The following is a 17,225-nucleotide window of genomic DNA, read 5'->3' on the forward strand; positions in this document are numbered from 1 at the left end:
ACCGATTAGATGACGTAATGGGTGAATAATGATATTACATATATACAAGTTCCTGGAATAAACGCGTTGCCTTCATTCGGCATTTCCCCACCGTATCTGAGCTCTGCATGGACGCTTCTTAAAGTGTGCAACACGGGCTACGGCCCAAGCGCAGGACCGAATTTAATTTGTTTACGCAGTTGGAGATACGACTGCTCTGCAACCCTTGATCGTATACGAAAGGAAAGCACTGCTAGAGAGCAGAAAAAATGCGCCGCAGCTATCTGTTTTGTTAACACATGAATTAAATTTACATTGGTCGCCCCAATGCATTTTACTTTTTCTTTCGAAACCTATTCGACTACCGTATTGGTTTGGATTTATAAATACAGTGTAAAATACTATGTCACGGTTATTTGTCACAGGCTACTTTGCAGCTTGTTGTTAATTTGAAGCCCCCGCGTTGTAACACCAATTTGTTTCCATGAAAGCCACCTGGATTTTTATTTTTCATAAACACCATTTTTTTATAGGCAACAAAGACGTGACAACGTATTACAACGACACAGCAGTGCATGCGCGAGATGATGACTTGCGTTGCTGCTTGCAGTGTGCACAGCTGAGAAGATCTTTGACAATTAACTGAATATCTACGTTACAGTCAGATTAAAAAAAAAAGTAAATGAGATAAAACACCCACGGTTGCGCCTCCCATTAATTAGTGACATCACCGGCAACCACAACCCTTATTCATTCCCCATCGTGTGCAACATGACATCGAGACATTCTTCCGCCCACAGTGCCTACCCGTAATTTTAGAGCACCTCGCATCGGCCACGGAGCCGTCACCAATCTGACGTATACGTTTTCTTTTCGAAGGAGTGTCCTGCGACAAATGAGACCCAGTATGTATAATGCTGCTCTATATGTACGTGACGATTATAAGCCCTCGCATATACGTCAGCGCTGACAACAAAGAGAGGGGCCAGTTGCGAGCAGTGGAAAATTGCGCTCGTATACGTTGCCTTTCCAGCGTGATAAATCGGAAAGGGGACTCCGCTAACCAGAGAACCATCTTCCTATTCAGGAGACGATGGAGGGTTTGGAGGGCTCAAGTGCCCCGAATTTTTGGTTTTGTTAGTCCGCCAGATGCACGGTTCGACACGCTATCTCGGCGGTTGGACTGCTGACAGATTTGGCAGATATTTTTCGACGTATTTTTGACGTAACAATGTACAGTTTTTGGGAGGGCTGAGCTTCTTTTTGCGTTCTTTGCATGCTTATATGTAATCCGACTCTCATGCGTTAAGGCTGATTCACACTACTGCGTTTACGGTTGCGCTTGCGTGTTACGTAAGGTGACAGCGAATCATTGCAACGGAACACACTTCAGAATAGAACGAAGCTACACGTAAGACGCTGTACGCAGCCGTAAACGCAGTAATGTGAATCAGTCTTTAGCGAGACGTGTTTCTTACTGCGCAAATGAGGAACGAAAAACTGGTATTGTAGAATTGGAAATGAAGTATATACATTTTTGCACTGTTTTTATTCCGCATTTGTAGTTTGCGTTCATCCAAACAAACAAGAAGAAAAACAACAACAACGAAGCGACGAACATGACACTGCAACATGCCACATAATCCGACCCGTCGACTTAATAAGATCTTCCTCGCGTATCTCGTCTCTGTGAAAAAATATGCTCTCGCCTGGTATTAAACCCTGCTTTACACAATTTCTAAATTTGATGCCAATCACAAACCGAATCTGCAATAGAAGAGAACCGGGATGACAGGGCAATAAATACGTATACGATCGCATCGTTGGCAAGCCAATGCCTCTTCTGATACATTTATTAACGTAATGTCCGCAGAGGAATGTATCATAGGACACTCTCAAGAACCTCCCAAGGCCGATAACGTATTATCAAGCGATACTTCTGTTAGACTGCGGCAATGCATTTCGAATCTTGAATACACCGTGTTAAACATTGTCTTCGTTGATTTTAAGGCTTTATAATGCACCTTCGAGCTTTCTCGCAGATTATGTTTTAGATTCCATTAACTTTTAAACTGTCCAAACTTACACTTTTTAAAGACTGCAATTTTTCCGTGCGTGGACAGGATCTACTACAGACAGCCCATGAAGTAAACACCGTATAAAAATAAGTGTAATTTCGTGGTTAGAGACGTTACTGTACGTAAGGTACGAATTTATTTTCCATATATAGCACAATAATACTTGCTAATAACTCTTGTACGCTATATATTGTTATGAGCCTATCATAACGTATCACTAAAAGCTTTATACTCTATCAGAGAAGACACTGCATATCGAGAGATTGAGAAGGCAAAAAAATAATAATAATAAAGAAAGAGAGAAAGAGGAAATATACAAAAAGATACCTGCCACCAGTCAGGTTAAGTTGAGCAGCCCAGCGAGGACACAAAGTATAATATATTAATATTCACAGAATGTTCATGAATTCACACAATTTCACACAAATCAACGTACTATGGTGCTTATAGAAAAGTCTATATATGTAAAAGCAAGACCTCTAGAAAAATGTCAACTCAACAATATACCGGTATAATCCCACATCTGAACGCTCTGTGTTTCACCTTGCTGAACAAAGCTGGCGGGCCCGATAACGTGTGTAAATATTACGTGTGATTGATTGATTGATTTGTAAAGGAAAAAATGTGTGTCATCCTATGATTCCTAAAGCTTGCGCTGCATCCAATGTGTGCTGAGACAATTCAACGCAAACTTTAGCTCAAAATTGTTGTGGTTTCTTATTATTCATTTAGAGTTGATATATATATATATATATTTTGTTTGTATTATTAGATATGTCGTAGCGGCGACCAAAAGTCTTCTTGATGACTTTTTTTGGACTACAGCTACCTGCTTTTATATGTTTTAGAATACTCCAGAGAACATTTTTATCGAAGTGCATGGTAAACTTCATCAAAATTTTCTATTGTTAACTAATATGCCATATTTTTTTCTGCAAATTCATACAAGGGGGCCAGGACGAGTAGCTTGCTGTCCAGAATCTCAAAGTCTATCCTGCGTATTTGTCCATTTCGACATATTTCGAATTGCTGCGTTTCAGAGATTGAAGCATGCGCGTGCAACGAGTAGTTATAAAGCACATAGTTTCTTTGAAATGAATAAAGCGTAATACCAAGAGTAATAAAGCGTACTGTGAGTATAAAATAGAGCGTTAAAAACACATTCGAGAAAATATTGGTAATAGTTGGAGTTGGAATTAGAAATGAAAAAAAAAAGAGAGTAGTCTTTCAATCTTCGAATGAAGTTTTTCTTTCTTTTTTTATTGTATGACAGTACCTTGAGATGATTTCAGGAAAGAAATTACTTCAAACCGCCTTTGAATTCTGGTTGCTCACGCGCACTGACTCACCCACCGATTCGGTGTGGCGGTTCTAATGGAGACGTCAAGGTAAATGAAGTCGATTGATTGATTGTGACAAGGAAAAATGCGAGAAACAAACTCTGAACTCTCTCCTTCCCCCCCCTTTTTTTTGGCTATAGTCGTGACGATGCCTACTTAAGTGGGGCCAATAACGGCAAGCTATTTCGGCACAGCCCTCCCCCACCCGCCGCGAGAAAAAAACAAAAAAACAATCAACTTACACCACAGTAAGCGCGTGAGACGATGACAATAGTGTTTTGAATCATACGAAACAACGCATTTGGGAATCCACGGACAGCGGCTGCAAGTCGATCATATCCAATAAGTACCTGTACAGGGGAAAATTTCAAAGTTGCGCGCCCCATACGTGTGTCTCCGGATTGCGTAATGACAACATAACTCCAGGGTGCCCCTGTAAATATGTAAACTGCATTGCTCATCATGTTTTAAAAATACATTTTGTCCCATGTTAATGCCAATTACACTGTGCCATCCTATTAAATACCATCCTGACGCGATGAGATCAATTTATTGTCTCATCGAGGGTTCAAAACGTATCAGGGTAGTTTGTATTATGCTAGAATGTGCTGCCTCTGAAAGCAATTTAATCCCATAAAGAGTAAGTCATCAACGGCGCGTCCAATACAAACTCATTCGACGTGCCGTGTCGATGCTCACGACCTGATCGCATTCGAACTCTCCTCATGTTTGGTTTTGAACGGTATCTTCGCACCGCGTGGTATGCGCTGCTGAAATTTATTGAAATGCTGGCAACGGTGTGCTGACTAAAACGTTCGTTTTGTTACATACCCAAGGGATATCTGCTCCTCAAAGTGTGCCTTTATATATGCACATGTGATTGCGAGGGATCAGACCTGAAGAGGGGGACAGAGAAACCGAAGAAACATTCACGCATCATCACAGCTGAGAGGCAGCATTGAATGTTGCAAAAAACATGGCGTTACGGCAGTGGATTGCGAAGGCGGCGTTCTTACATAAGATGGGGCGCTCAGCATATGCCCAGCTATCAGCCTTTTATGCAAAGGCTTGCATCACAGTTTGTCCTTTTTTAAAAAACAATTAGAGTTTGAATGATGAAAGAAGGAAGTCTGAAAGAGTTTGAATGTTGCGAAAAAGAAAAGGATAAGTTGAATTCGTCACCTGATAAATTCTGCTCCTTCCATAATGAACTCCTCAAATTGGGAAAAGGTCCTCTTTTAGTCCTCGTTTTGCCCATTGGCTGATTATCGAATGTCCGCTTATTACGTTGGATACAAAGAAGAAATCTCATGCACATGTGCATGAAGTCGCGTGAAACTTGTTTTGCAATTGTTTTACCAGCAACACCGAGAGGATTACTTGCACTTGAACCAATCAATATACACAAAAACTGAATTCCAGGAAAGGAAGAAATACAAAGATTCCTCTGGATACCATAGGACTTCGATCCTTATTATGAAGGGGCTCATTATTTCATTCCCCCAATGTCGTCGAGGTACGTGCCGGGGACGAACGTCAACATTTTTTTGCCAGCAACTTCGAGGCAAAAATAAAAAGAAAGGGCACCGAATTTTAACATATTCTACATAGCCTCTTCGATTTTGAGGACACAGTATCACCAACTATTTCTTTCTTTCTTTCTTTTTTTCGTATACGAAGACGGGAGTCAAGTCCTGTAGATCACATAAACAAAATACAGAAACGGACACTTTTTCTGCAATTCGACAGTGCGGCAACGGACATATAAGACCGGGAATTCAAAATCAGCGAGTCAAAACAAGGCGCCCTTCATTCCTCTGTGTGAACGTAACACGGTTAATAGAACACGCCGATTATTTTAATACGGTTAACTTTAGTGAATGTGAAAGCGGCATCCAAATTAGCAATTCTCTTTCGCTCAACGTTGCTCTCTAAAAATGACGCCAAAAATGGTACTAGTGCGTTTGGAACAAACACATGCACTTGGCACTTTGTGACACTTTCTGGTCCCTGGTTTGTGACATGTTTTCTGGGGTAGCCAGTCTGACTACGTCGTGACTTACGTCCGCGGCTTTTTCTTCCTCTATCACATCACATCATCACATATACTCGTGGGTGTGGCTGATACATATGTTACTTGTGATGATGATAAGGAAAAGATTAAGATAGAGACGTGGGTCGCATTAAGGTTGAACTGGCTATCTCAGAGTACCCTACACTCTTAAAAACGAACTTCACCGCATATCACGCTCCTAGCCAACCATCATCTCAAATGATATCGTTGTCTGCCCTGATTTGTCGAAAACGGGAGGCGTACGCCTTTTTTGTGACACTTATGCTGTTCATAATTGTCACAAAAAGGCGTACGCCTCCCGTTTTCAACAAATCAGGGCAGATAACGATATCACTCGAGATTATGGTTGGCTATGAGCATGCTATGCGGTGAAGTTCATTTTTAAGAGTGTATACGCTATCTAAGAAAAACGCCAAATTTTTATAATAATAATAATAATAAGCAAGAGGGCGAGGCCTCAACCGATGGAAATCACCAGTGGGGAACATATGCGAAGCGTCACAAACTACCACAAATCACAAGACGTCCATCAGTCGGGTTCTTTCGAGAAATCTCAGCAGTGCTTCGAGTACGATTACTGGATGTTGCACTAGTGGGTAACCTAAAGTTTTGAAAACCGCTAAAGTTCTAGTCATGCTAGTTGTAAACTTGTAATGTAACGTTTGTCAGGATGTTATATTTGTGCGCCAACTGACCGACTATATACAGCGTAGTCTGCACAGGAGCCACTCACTTTTGTGTGACACTTCACTGCGTTCTAATGTTTTCACGCAAGACATCGCAAGAGAGAGTTCTAGCAGTGATTTCCAAGTAGGCAAAGGGCGTAGCGCGAAAAGCTGATCGACCAGCAGCGAAAGAAAAACATTGAGCGATCGATTAAAATAAATCTTGAAAAGCACAAATCGAACGTCCGAAGGAACAGAAAAGGACCGAGAGCTGTATTTCCCGCCCATGCAGCCCAAATCTTGATCGATGTGTTTGTCGTGTTCCGTTTTGATTTGAGGGTCTTTTGTACAGAGCAGTCCTTTGTACATGGTTCGCCCTGTGCTGGTGGTGTCAGCACCGCGTATGGCACGCGGCGTTCGAGTGAATAGTCGCGTTTTATCTTCCCGCAGAAATTCAGGTTACCGAGCGTAAATGAAAATGACCAGAATTCACTTCAAATCAGTGCGAATTAAAGGAATATTTCATCCCGCACATTTTTTTAACGTCACAACAGCATTCAGTGTAATATTTTTGAAACAACGAATCCCATTTCTCGAGGTGTCTTCGTTACGGCCAACGGACTCAGCAGAACGAAATAACGTCGTATTTTTTTCTAGCTACCATTATTATTATCGTAATCATCATCGAATAACGCGAGCTAGGCGCGTGCTAGAGTGAAGAAGAAGGACGCTTCAGATTGAACACCTGCGCCCTTGGAACTTTTTTCCATCAAGGATTTATCTATTAAATGGATCGTACCTGGTGCTCTCAGTAACATGGAAGCGGCACTTTTTCTCAGGTAGCCTCACACACGTATGCTACACAAGTAATACAGATACCAGACAAAGAGGATCCGATAGTTTTTGTAACGTGAATGCATTAACGTGTACATGACATGACGACACGCTAAATAATATTCTTGTGTATGCACCGGTGTATATAGAGTATATTATCGAAATTTTTGAAAAAATTGCCACACGCTCAGCACGTCTGTACCTTATCAAACTCGATCTTTATCACACATTTACTGCAATGACTACCATCAGTCCTACCCTTCATTTGCAAAACGATGAAAAGGTATTATTCGTTCTAGTGCATGAATGAGAATCATAAGGAATGGTTATACCACTCGGCGCTGCTGATTGGTATATACACATACATGGTCAAGGTGAGCTTAAATCTCGCGTCCGACATCAAATTGGTCTCGTCGCGTCATTATGGTATTTAATAGGATGGCAAAGTGTAATTGGCATTATCATGGAACAAAATGTACTTTTAAAGCATGATGAGCAATGCAGTTTACATATTTACAGGGGCACCCTGCGCTTATGTTGCGATTACGCAATCCGGAGACACACGTATGGGGTGCGCAAATGCCGTAGTATGCTGAAGTTGATGTTGATGATCATTGAGTTCTTGATGCAGTCCTGAAGTAACGAATAAACACGCTAAATACGGGACCATAAGGGACGTTCACGGAATATGTTAGAGAGTGGATGATACACTCTTAAAGTGATCATTTCTAATAGAGGTAAAAATGTATATAATGTAATCTATAAATGTAAAGTATGTGTACATGAAGTACCCCTAGCAAGCTAAGCGATAATTGACACGGCATTACACAACACAGCGTAATAGACAGAGGGCGTGCTAACGCAGTTCAAACTAACGGGCCCCAAAAATAGTTCTATCGCGTAATACTGGGATGTGGTTAGCTGTCAAGATCGGAAGTACGCCGTAAATACACTGAAATTAATTCTCAAATCTACTCCATCTCTCCACTGTATGCGGTAATGTTTGTGCACAGAAATTTATGAAATAGGATGTGACTACTTCGTGTCGCGACACAAACCTGAAAGTATTCGGCTGGCAAAATGCTCAAAAAACCCTCATCAGCATTACCTGTTTATACCTATTTACGAGTAACAGTTTGTTTACGGGTTACATCGTGCGCACTGTGATCGTGTAACTCCTGCGGGTGATCACGACGCTGCCTGTAACCTCTGGTCATCAGAGAGTTTCGTCTATAAGCTCGTTACCTATATTATGTAACCTCTACAGCAGGAGTTATCCGTTTGCAGGGGTAACGTGAGAAGTGACCGTTTCAAGAGTGTACCTTTTAGTTTTAGTGGTAAAAACGCATATACATTCTTTACCATTACTAGACGTGATCGTTTTAAGAGTGTATCATGAACCTCTTATTAGACATTCACATCTCGATGTTAGATCAAAAAGAAAGAAAGTAAACTACTTTGCTTTCAGGGACTGAGTGCAAAATGCACAGATAGAGGCTTTGTCCGTTTTATTCGCACGAACCTTGTTTTGTATATGGGAATGACGCGGATACCACGATTCCCAATCATACGCTGACTAGCAAGCCTATTCTACTTTAGGTGTACTTAGTGTTATTAAAATATGAAAGCAGCACTGACAAGTGGCAACTACAATAAGTGTGTTCCAATGTGTCGCTGGCGTTTGGACCATCTTCAGATATTCAATGTTATGTGTAGTGGTAAGAAATAGGCAGTTGTGCAAGGTCCGATATGATGTACACCGAACGGTTAAAAAAAACACGATAAATCAACCGCGCTCTTTGTTTCAGGTGACTGATATTATATAATTGAGCTGGGATTTGAGTCTATCCGTTAGCTTATCATTTTCGTAAATTGTTCTCAGTCTTCAAAAAAAACTCGCGATTGTCTTCCAATTTACAAGGAATTTTCGATGACGATCGAGTTAAAGTAACATCATAGTCCAGTCTTGGGAAGTCACTTATAGTTACAACTTATCACCTACTCAACAATTAACCAGTCACTGAAATTAATAACTCTTTCAGAGAGAACAACTATCACACGCGTTGAATGCCAGTAGGCGACATCCCGTTTAGCATACCTCCTCACTTTTTTTCTTTCTCTGTTGTAACAAATATACCCCCCTCCCCCCAGACGGCGAAACGTAGTGAAAGGCGGTGCAACTACTTCCCAATATTCTACACTTGTTGACTATTGTTACAGTTGCTTGACAATATCTTGTCTATCTTTCTAATTTATAACCCCATCTTCGCTCACTATTAGGTACTATACCAAAGACTGCATCATGCAGCGAAATATACCAAAATGGAGCACATTAGCATAATACTGAATGAGATAGTGCAGAGAATAGCGAGAAAGTGTGCGGGATGCCCGCGGTGGGCCCTTCCTGCTCCGTTTTTCCGAGAAGCAGCACAAAGGCTCAGATTCTTTTGGGCCTCCCCCGCTTCGACAGATTTGCGATTCATACAAAAAGGAAGAATACACGCTTTCGCTTTCTATACGACTTTTGATGGCCTTTCTAAAGACACTTTGCATTGATGCGCAAAGTCGAGACGTCCACGCACATGGCCAATTATTGTGCAAAGTCGCAACCGTCCTTTTGTGAATTGCGCTTGTTCAGGGACTGTGTGCGTCAATATGGAAAGTTCCCGGCCTGGTCTTCGAGATCGTTAATGTGTGCAATGAATGTATATACGTGCTGTGGGGTGCGATAAAGCTAACTCGTAATACTGCGCCTATACTGAATCGCATGCTGCATTCATGGTTGTATACCGTTATGGCCTGTGTGATCATGTATATATTTAGGCGTGATGCAGGTTTCTTAGACTGATCGAATAATACGCATAGGAGTGAACTCAATGAATTCGTTCGATGCTTGTTAATGCACAATCAGTTTGAGTCTACATACACTATTCACTATTATCGTATACACTATTGGAATGACTGCCTATGACATAGACAATTCGTTTGTATAGAGTACGTTATATATATAACCTATCTATAGGCCTAACAGCTGTTTGTGGGCACACAATATGGAAATTAAATAAATAATCTAAGGAATCCTAAGCAATTGGCGTGTTTGGCAGGTGAATAATGTTGCGCAATATTTGCGGAGGTTCAACATTGTTCACCTAAATATATGGAAATATAATGCGCACTTCCACGGTTCCAAAGTGACGAAAATACGAGCAGACGTTGAATGCCTGTGTGACGTAGCCCTGTTTACGGGGCTGACGGTACACGACCAAAACAAATCGATGGACTCAGCACAAGGTAAGGGAAAACTCCGAACAGCAACAGTGCAAATAAATATGGGTTTAATATCCCGAGCTATATACAACACGTATTTACAGAGGGGAAATGAGATACAATCTATTCGCGTCAAGCCACGGAATTCCAACACACAGCTAGTGGGAGCTCACCGCCTTGAAGTCCGTTGTCTTCATGTGAAGCGTACTGGCGACGAAGTTGGTGGTCTGGGTCCAGGGACTGGGACAGAAGCGTTCGTGGAGGATGGCTACACACGGCAGGAGAACGTCAAAGCCCGGGAGCTGGCAGGCGAGCCGATTGAGGACGATGTGGGTCACGGCAGAGGCAGTCTTCCGGCGCAGAGCCTTGCGGACTGTCTCACAGGAGGATTCCGAAGATGCCGTCTTTTGTTGGGCGTCCGCTTATATAGCAGGTGGTGTCTTTGTCCCGTGGTCCACTTTCGCGTCTGGCCTTGAGACTTCCAGGAAAGAGACCTTCACTGTCCCTTTCAACTGCTGGGAAAGTTCCCCAAAATAGTTCTCCTACGATTCCGGTGATCACGACAAAATGGCCGTCACATCCGCTCCCACCAGAAGGAGAATTTTCTATGTACATGAAAATTCCTCGCGTAACCTCACAACATCAACACAGTGTTTGTCTCCACCTAGGCGTCGCAACAATCCATCAGAGCACAGTTTGCTCCCAGCCGAGCTTCGGTTGAAGACCCCGTGGCTACAACTTCTTTTGGCGTACAATCGCCATCATTTAATCTGACAGTTAGGGACACGGCACAGGAAAATGTCGACTCAATGAGACATCAAGAAACATGCTATTGACGCGAGAATTTTGCCCGCCGTACTTTTGATTTTCTTTTTGCATTAGACGAGACAAGGCCGTAACTCTGCTTGGCATATGTTACACCAACAATGGGCCCCTGCTTCTGAGGTGATAGGAATGCTCTGGAATCGCCGCGGACGCCGGGGGGGACACGGAAGGCGTGTTCTGAGGTAGGGACAAAGCGGAATCATTTGCTGCCGCTTCGGCCAGCAAGAGATCATGGACGATGCCGTCAGTATTATTCTGAGGAGCGGTATGTTCCTCCTGCGCGATCCCGTCGGTTCCGCTGTTGTTTTCCGCAATGCTTAAACTACTGGCACTTAGCTCTCCCGCCCGTTTTAGGCGGCTCACGTGGATTATCTTTTCGTCCCCTTTCTGCATCCCTTTAATCCGTACAGTTACGTCAGACAACTTTTCAATGAGACGGTAGGGCCCTTTCCATTTCGGCGAGAACTTCTTCGCCGTGCCGGACGCGACTGCGATATTCTGCGCATAAACCTTGTCTCCGAGCTCGAAGTCAGTGGCCTTCGATTTAATGTCGTGCTTCTTTTTTCGAGTTTCAGCCGCCGACTTCAGTGTGGATTTGGCTGCGTCGTGAGCGATCGCAAGACGCTGCATTAACTCTGCGCGATAATTCTCTAAGGTTCCGTAATGCCCTGAAGGGGCTTCGTGCATCGCGTCCGGGAGAACGGGGTCACGACCGTACAGAAGAAAAAAGGGTTTTTCCCCAGAACTTTCGTGCTCCGCGGTATTGTATGCGAAAACGGCATACGGGAGCCAGAGGTCCCAATCCCTCTGATCTCTAGCCACAAAGTGGGACAGCATTTGAACTATTGTTTGATTAAGCCGCTCGACGGCCCCGTTGCACTGGGGGTGATAAGCCGTCGTTTGCAACTTCTTTATTCCCAAAAGCTGATACACTTCCTTCATTAACTGAGACGTGAAATTGGACCCTTGATCTGTGAGCAACTGCTTGGGGACGCTATGTCTCAACACGATGCGCTCAGTAAACAGCCGTGCGACCGTTTCCGCTTTTTGATCAGTCATGGCGTATGCCTCCGCGTACTTTGTAAGGTGATCTACGAAAACTAGTATGTACCGGTTGCCGGCGGTTGTGATCGGCAAAGGTCCGACAATGTCCATACCTGTGCGTTCAAAGGGTTGACCTACTTCTTCAAAAATCTGCATCGGTACTGGCTTACGATTTTTCGGGGTCTTTCTGACCATGCACGACTCGCAGGCCCCACAGTAACTTTGGATAGATTGGCGCATGCCCTTCCAGAAATATGCTTCGCTTATTCTTTTTCGGGTCTTCCTTGCTCCGAGATGTCCTGAGTACGGAGCATCGTGGTACGACTTAATTACTTCCCTGACAAGAGCACGCGGTACCACTATCCTCCCGTCTCCTCGCCCTCTTTCACCGTTATGCTTGTACCGCAAGAGTCCAACGCTGTCCAAATAGAAGTTGCCTGATACCCTGTTCGGCCGTTCTTTGCATACCTCTATGATGCGTTTCAATTCGGGATCGCGCCGCTGTTCGTTTCTGTATCTAGCTTCTTCGGGAGAAGGCGAAAAGGCATGTACTTCTCGTACTGCTGCGCGACTCAAGGCGTCAGCATTTTGGTTCTTCACCCCCGCTCTATGCACAATCTCGAACACGTGTTCCTGAAGCAAAAGGTTCCAGCGTGAGAGTCGCGAATTGGGGTCTCTCGCGTTCATTAGCCACTTGAGGGCCTGGCAATCGGTGACTATTGTGAATGGCCTCCCGTACAGATAGCAGCGGAAATGTCTCACCGCCCAAATTACCGCTAAACATTCTGACTCTGTCGCCCCATAGTTGGACTCTGCTTTGTCCAGCTGCCGGCTTGCAAACGCTACTGGGTGCTCTTGACCTCCGAAGTCCTGTGACAAGATTGCTCCGAGTGCTATTTTAGACGCGTCTGTCGTTAGAATGAATGGCTTCGAAAAATCGGGAAAGCGCAATACTGGGGCCATTGTTAACTGTTCTTTCAGTGTTTGGAACGACTTCTCAGTTTCTTCATTCCAATGGAAAGATACTTTTTTAGAGGTCAGCCGAGTTAGTGGTTTAGCAATTTGCGCGAATTTCTCTATATGTCTCCTGTAGTACCCTACTAATCCCAGAAATTGCCTAACTTCCTTGATGGTCTTCGGCGCCGGAAACTCTTTTATGCAAGTGATTTTTTCAGGGTCGGGCCGGACGCCTTCCGCGGAAACAATATGCCCCAGGTATTTCACTTCTGCCTTGAGAAACTGGCATTTCGATGGCTTCAATTTCAAGCCAGCTGCCTTCAAGCGTTTAAGCACACTTTCAATGTCTTTAAGGTGTTCTTCAAAGCTGCTACTAAAGATGATTATGTCATCTAGGTAGACGTGACATGATTTGCCTAGCAGGCCTGCCAGAATTACGTCCGCGGTTCTCTGCCACACGGCAGCGCTGTTTTTGAGTCCCATTGGCATTCTACACCACTGAAAATGTCCGGACGGTGTATTGAAGGCTGTTTTTTCCTTATCGTTCGGATCCATCTCGATCTGCCAATAACCTGATGCCATGTCAACCACAGTGAAATACCTGGCGGCGCCGAGTGTCGAAAGGGTCTCTTGAATGTTCGGGAGCGGGTAAGGGTCAGTACGCGTCACCTTATTAAGATCCCTATAGTCCACCACTAACCGGAAGGATCCGTCGTGTTTTTCCACTAACAAAGCAGGGGCCCCCCACGGAGAGGTCGAATGTTCCACTATTCCCTTTTCTATCAGCTCATCTACTTGTCTGTCGAGTTCTTCCCGCTTAGAATAGGGGACGCGGTACGCTCTGCGGTACACGGGATGTGTGTCAGAGGTTGGTATTCGATGTTTAATTACGTCGCAGCGACCGAGATCAAGGCTACTAAACGCGAATGTAGCGCTATAACTCTTTATTAACTTTGTGACCTCCGCGCGTTCTTCCGGGCGAATATGACTCAGTTCGAATTTCCCGATTAAATCTTCGGCAGTCGCCGCGTCCACCCTGTCGCAACTCAACACTTCCGTGCGGTCCGCGTACTCTGCGCCGGTAAATGAGGCTACCACCTTATTTTTCGGTAGTCGGACTTCAGCTAGACTGTAGTTGGCTATTCTTATTGGCACTTGACCTTCCTTTGAAACATAAACCAATAAGTTTGCGCCAGCAAGCCCGTTAACCTCAATTTTTCCCTCAACAATACCCATCTCTCCGGGGCGTACGCAACTCTCCAGTTGGCCAGTTACAATTACTTCAGACACAGGCGGGATTTTACACTCCTCGACAAGACGTATCGCTGTGGACTGCATCCGATGCGTCGTTTCAATCGTTTTACTAACGCGCTCATCCCCTGAGACTTTTCTGTTTACTACTGCAACACATTCGTCGTTTATCGTGACGACCCCTTTACTTGACAGTATATCGATGCCTTGGGCTATAATCATGTCCTGACCAATAATACCCGCGGCCGATAGCGTTATGTCTTCCGTAACAACAAAACACGGGTATTCAAAGCGCGTCTCTCCTAGCTGAAGCGGTATTTTGTACGTCCCTTTTGTGTGCAATGGGTTGCCTGTTATGCCCACCAACTGCGTGTGCCTACCAACCGCGATCTCGAAGCATTCAGCCCAATTTGGATGCAACTGCTCTAATACACTTTGTTTGACGAGGCTTACTTTTGACCCAGTATCGATGAGGAAATCGCACTCTTTGTCACCAATTTTGCACCGAACAATGGGACTGGTTTCCCCGCAAAACCTGACAACCAAAAGCTCTGTTCCCTCCTCTGCGGAGTCCACGGAGGAGGGCGTTTCTAGTTTCCCTGGTTCTGCTCGAGGTTTCCGGGCCTCATGCGGTCGCCAGCTTCCCTGTTCTCCCTTCGCCTTGCACTAAAACGTCGAGTGCGACAATCTCTCGCGAAATGTCCGACTTTCCCGCAGTTATAACACTCTACACGAGGGCGATCTATACGTCTCGACGCATTTTCTGCGGCATGCTCCTGCGATAGTCGGAGACTCTGTTCGAGTAGTGCTTCAAGGCGGTCAAGTCTACGCCTCATCTCATCGACCTCTTCTAAGCCGCCTGTCGAAGTGGCCCGTACGGCAGCTCGCTCTGATACAAGCTTCTCGTTGCGTTCCTCTTTTACGGCTACCTCGACCGCGTTTTTCATGGTTTTCGGCTCTCTGGTTAGGACGAATCTCCGTACAGGGTCGCGCATACCGCTCAGAAATACCGACAGCATTTGTTCGTCTAACAACTCTCTTGCCAGCTTTGCCTTTTCTGCTTCCCCAGTAAAATCGCCCAATGTGTCCTCTCCGAGCGAGCGCACGCGATTTGCGAAGGACCGCGCGTCCTCGTTTCTTTCCTGTTTAGCGGAGAGAAATTTCTCCATTTTGACACTCTTTGGTTCAGTGTCAAAGCGGGTTATCGCTAGCTTTTTGAAGTCTTTGAATGACTCTAGAGCGAGCGACTCCTCGTCCTGCCAAGCAAAGCTATGTGCGGTGCCCATCATCTTGCACCTCGCCATACCTACGAGCTGGTTGTCTTGCCAGCCGCCCATCTTCCCCAACTGTTCTAGGACAGCGAAGAATTCTTTGATCGTTATACCGGTTCCATCCCCCGTGAATGTAGGCAGCATGGAACCTAACGCGAGCACCCCCGCGCCTAACGCACTTCCCTGGGCCGTTTGCGGAGCTGTTGCCATCCTGCGAGGTTTCCCTTGAACGTGGGGGCTACAAATCGTGTCCCACGTTTAATCCTTGTGCAAAGATCCCACCGCTGCCACCAAGTGTGACGTAGCCCTGTTTACGGGGCTGACGGTACACGACCAAAACAAATCGATGGACTCAGCACAAGGTAAGGGAAAACTCCGAACAGCAACAGTGCAAATAAATATGGGTTTAATATCCCGAGCTATATACAACACGTATTTACAGAGGGGAAATGAGATACAATCTATTCGCGTCAAGCCACGGAATTCCAACACACAGCTAGTGGGAGCTCACCGCCTTGAAGTCCGTTGTCTTCATGTGAAGCGTACTGGCGACGAAGTTGGTGGTCTGGGTCCAGGGACTGGGACAGAAGCGTTCGTGGAGGATGGCTACACACGGCAGGAGAACGTCAAAGCCCGGGAGCTGGCAGGCGAGCCGATTGAGGACGATGTGGGTCACGGCAGAGGCAGTCTTCCGGCGCAGAGCCTTGCGGACTGTCTCACAGGAGGATTCCGAAGATGCCGTCTTTTGTTGGGCGTCCGCTTATATAGCAGGTGGTGTCTTTGTCCCGTGGTCCACTTTCGCGTCTGGCCTTGAGACTTCCAGGAAAGAGACCTTCACTGTCCCTTTCAACTGCTGGGAAAGTTCCCCAAAATAGTTCTCCTACGATTCCGGTGATCACGACAAAATGGCCGTCACACCTGCATGTTCTCAAACACGCGGTAGATTTATAAGTCCCACCACACGGAGCTGTGGAAGGACGATGGTCAGACAACAGACTTATATAAAAATAACCTTCCAGTGGTATTTGAACTACAGTTACAACTACATGCTCATAAATGGAATGAAATGGTAATTACAATTACAAAATCATAATTGTAACTTAATTACAATTACAGCGACTCTCAAAAGATACTCAGTCACACCGAGCATGCATATGTTTCGTATATTTATCATGTATAACTTCATTCCTCTTCCTTGGAAACCCTGTACAAATATCGAAATATTCATTAAGAAAACAAGTGAAGAGGCTTACTGGTGTGCGACGAAGAGAAATACATGCTTAAACATACGAACATGCAACGAACAAAGACAGCGACAGCATCGCAGAAATTTGGTGAATGCTTTACAAACGCCATACTAATGGCGTGAAACGGGGTATCTTCTCATGCTATAGGTAATTCCGAAAGTAACTCCAAATGCATGGCAGATTACGTGTAAAAGTAATTAAGTTACGGTTACAATTGTATAATACAAAAGTAATACTGGAGGCAATTTATTACAGTAATTGCGTTACTTGCCTTACATGTCTGCAAGTCAACGCAGTTCAATCGCTACGAAGAAAACGAGCCTATCACAAGCAACGAATTTCACGATTTCAACCTTGTTGAACGAATTTCAATTTTCGAAGTAATATTCGAAA

The sequence above is a fragment of the Ornithodoros turicata genome, chromosome 3 (assembly GCF_037126465.1).
Source record: "Ornithodoros turicata isolate Travis chromosome 3, ASM3712646v1, whole genome shotgun sequence".
NCBI classification, from domain to species: domain Eukaryota; kingdom Metazoa; phylum Arthropoda; class Arachnida; order Ixodida; family Argasidae; genus Ornithodoros; species Ornithodoros turicata.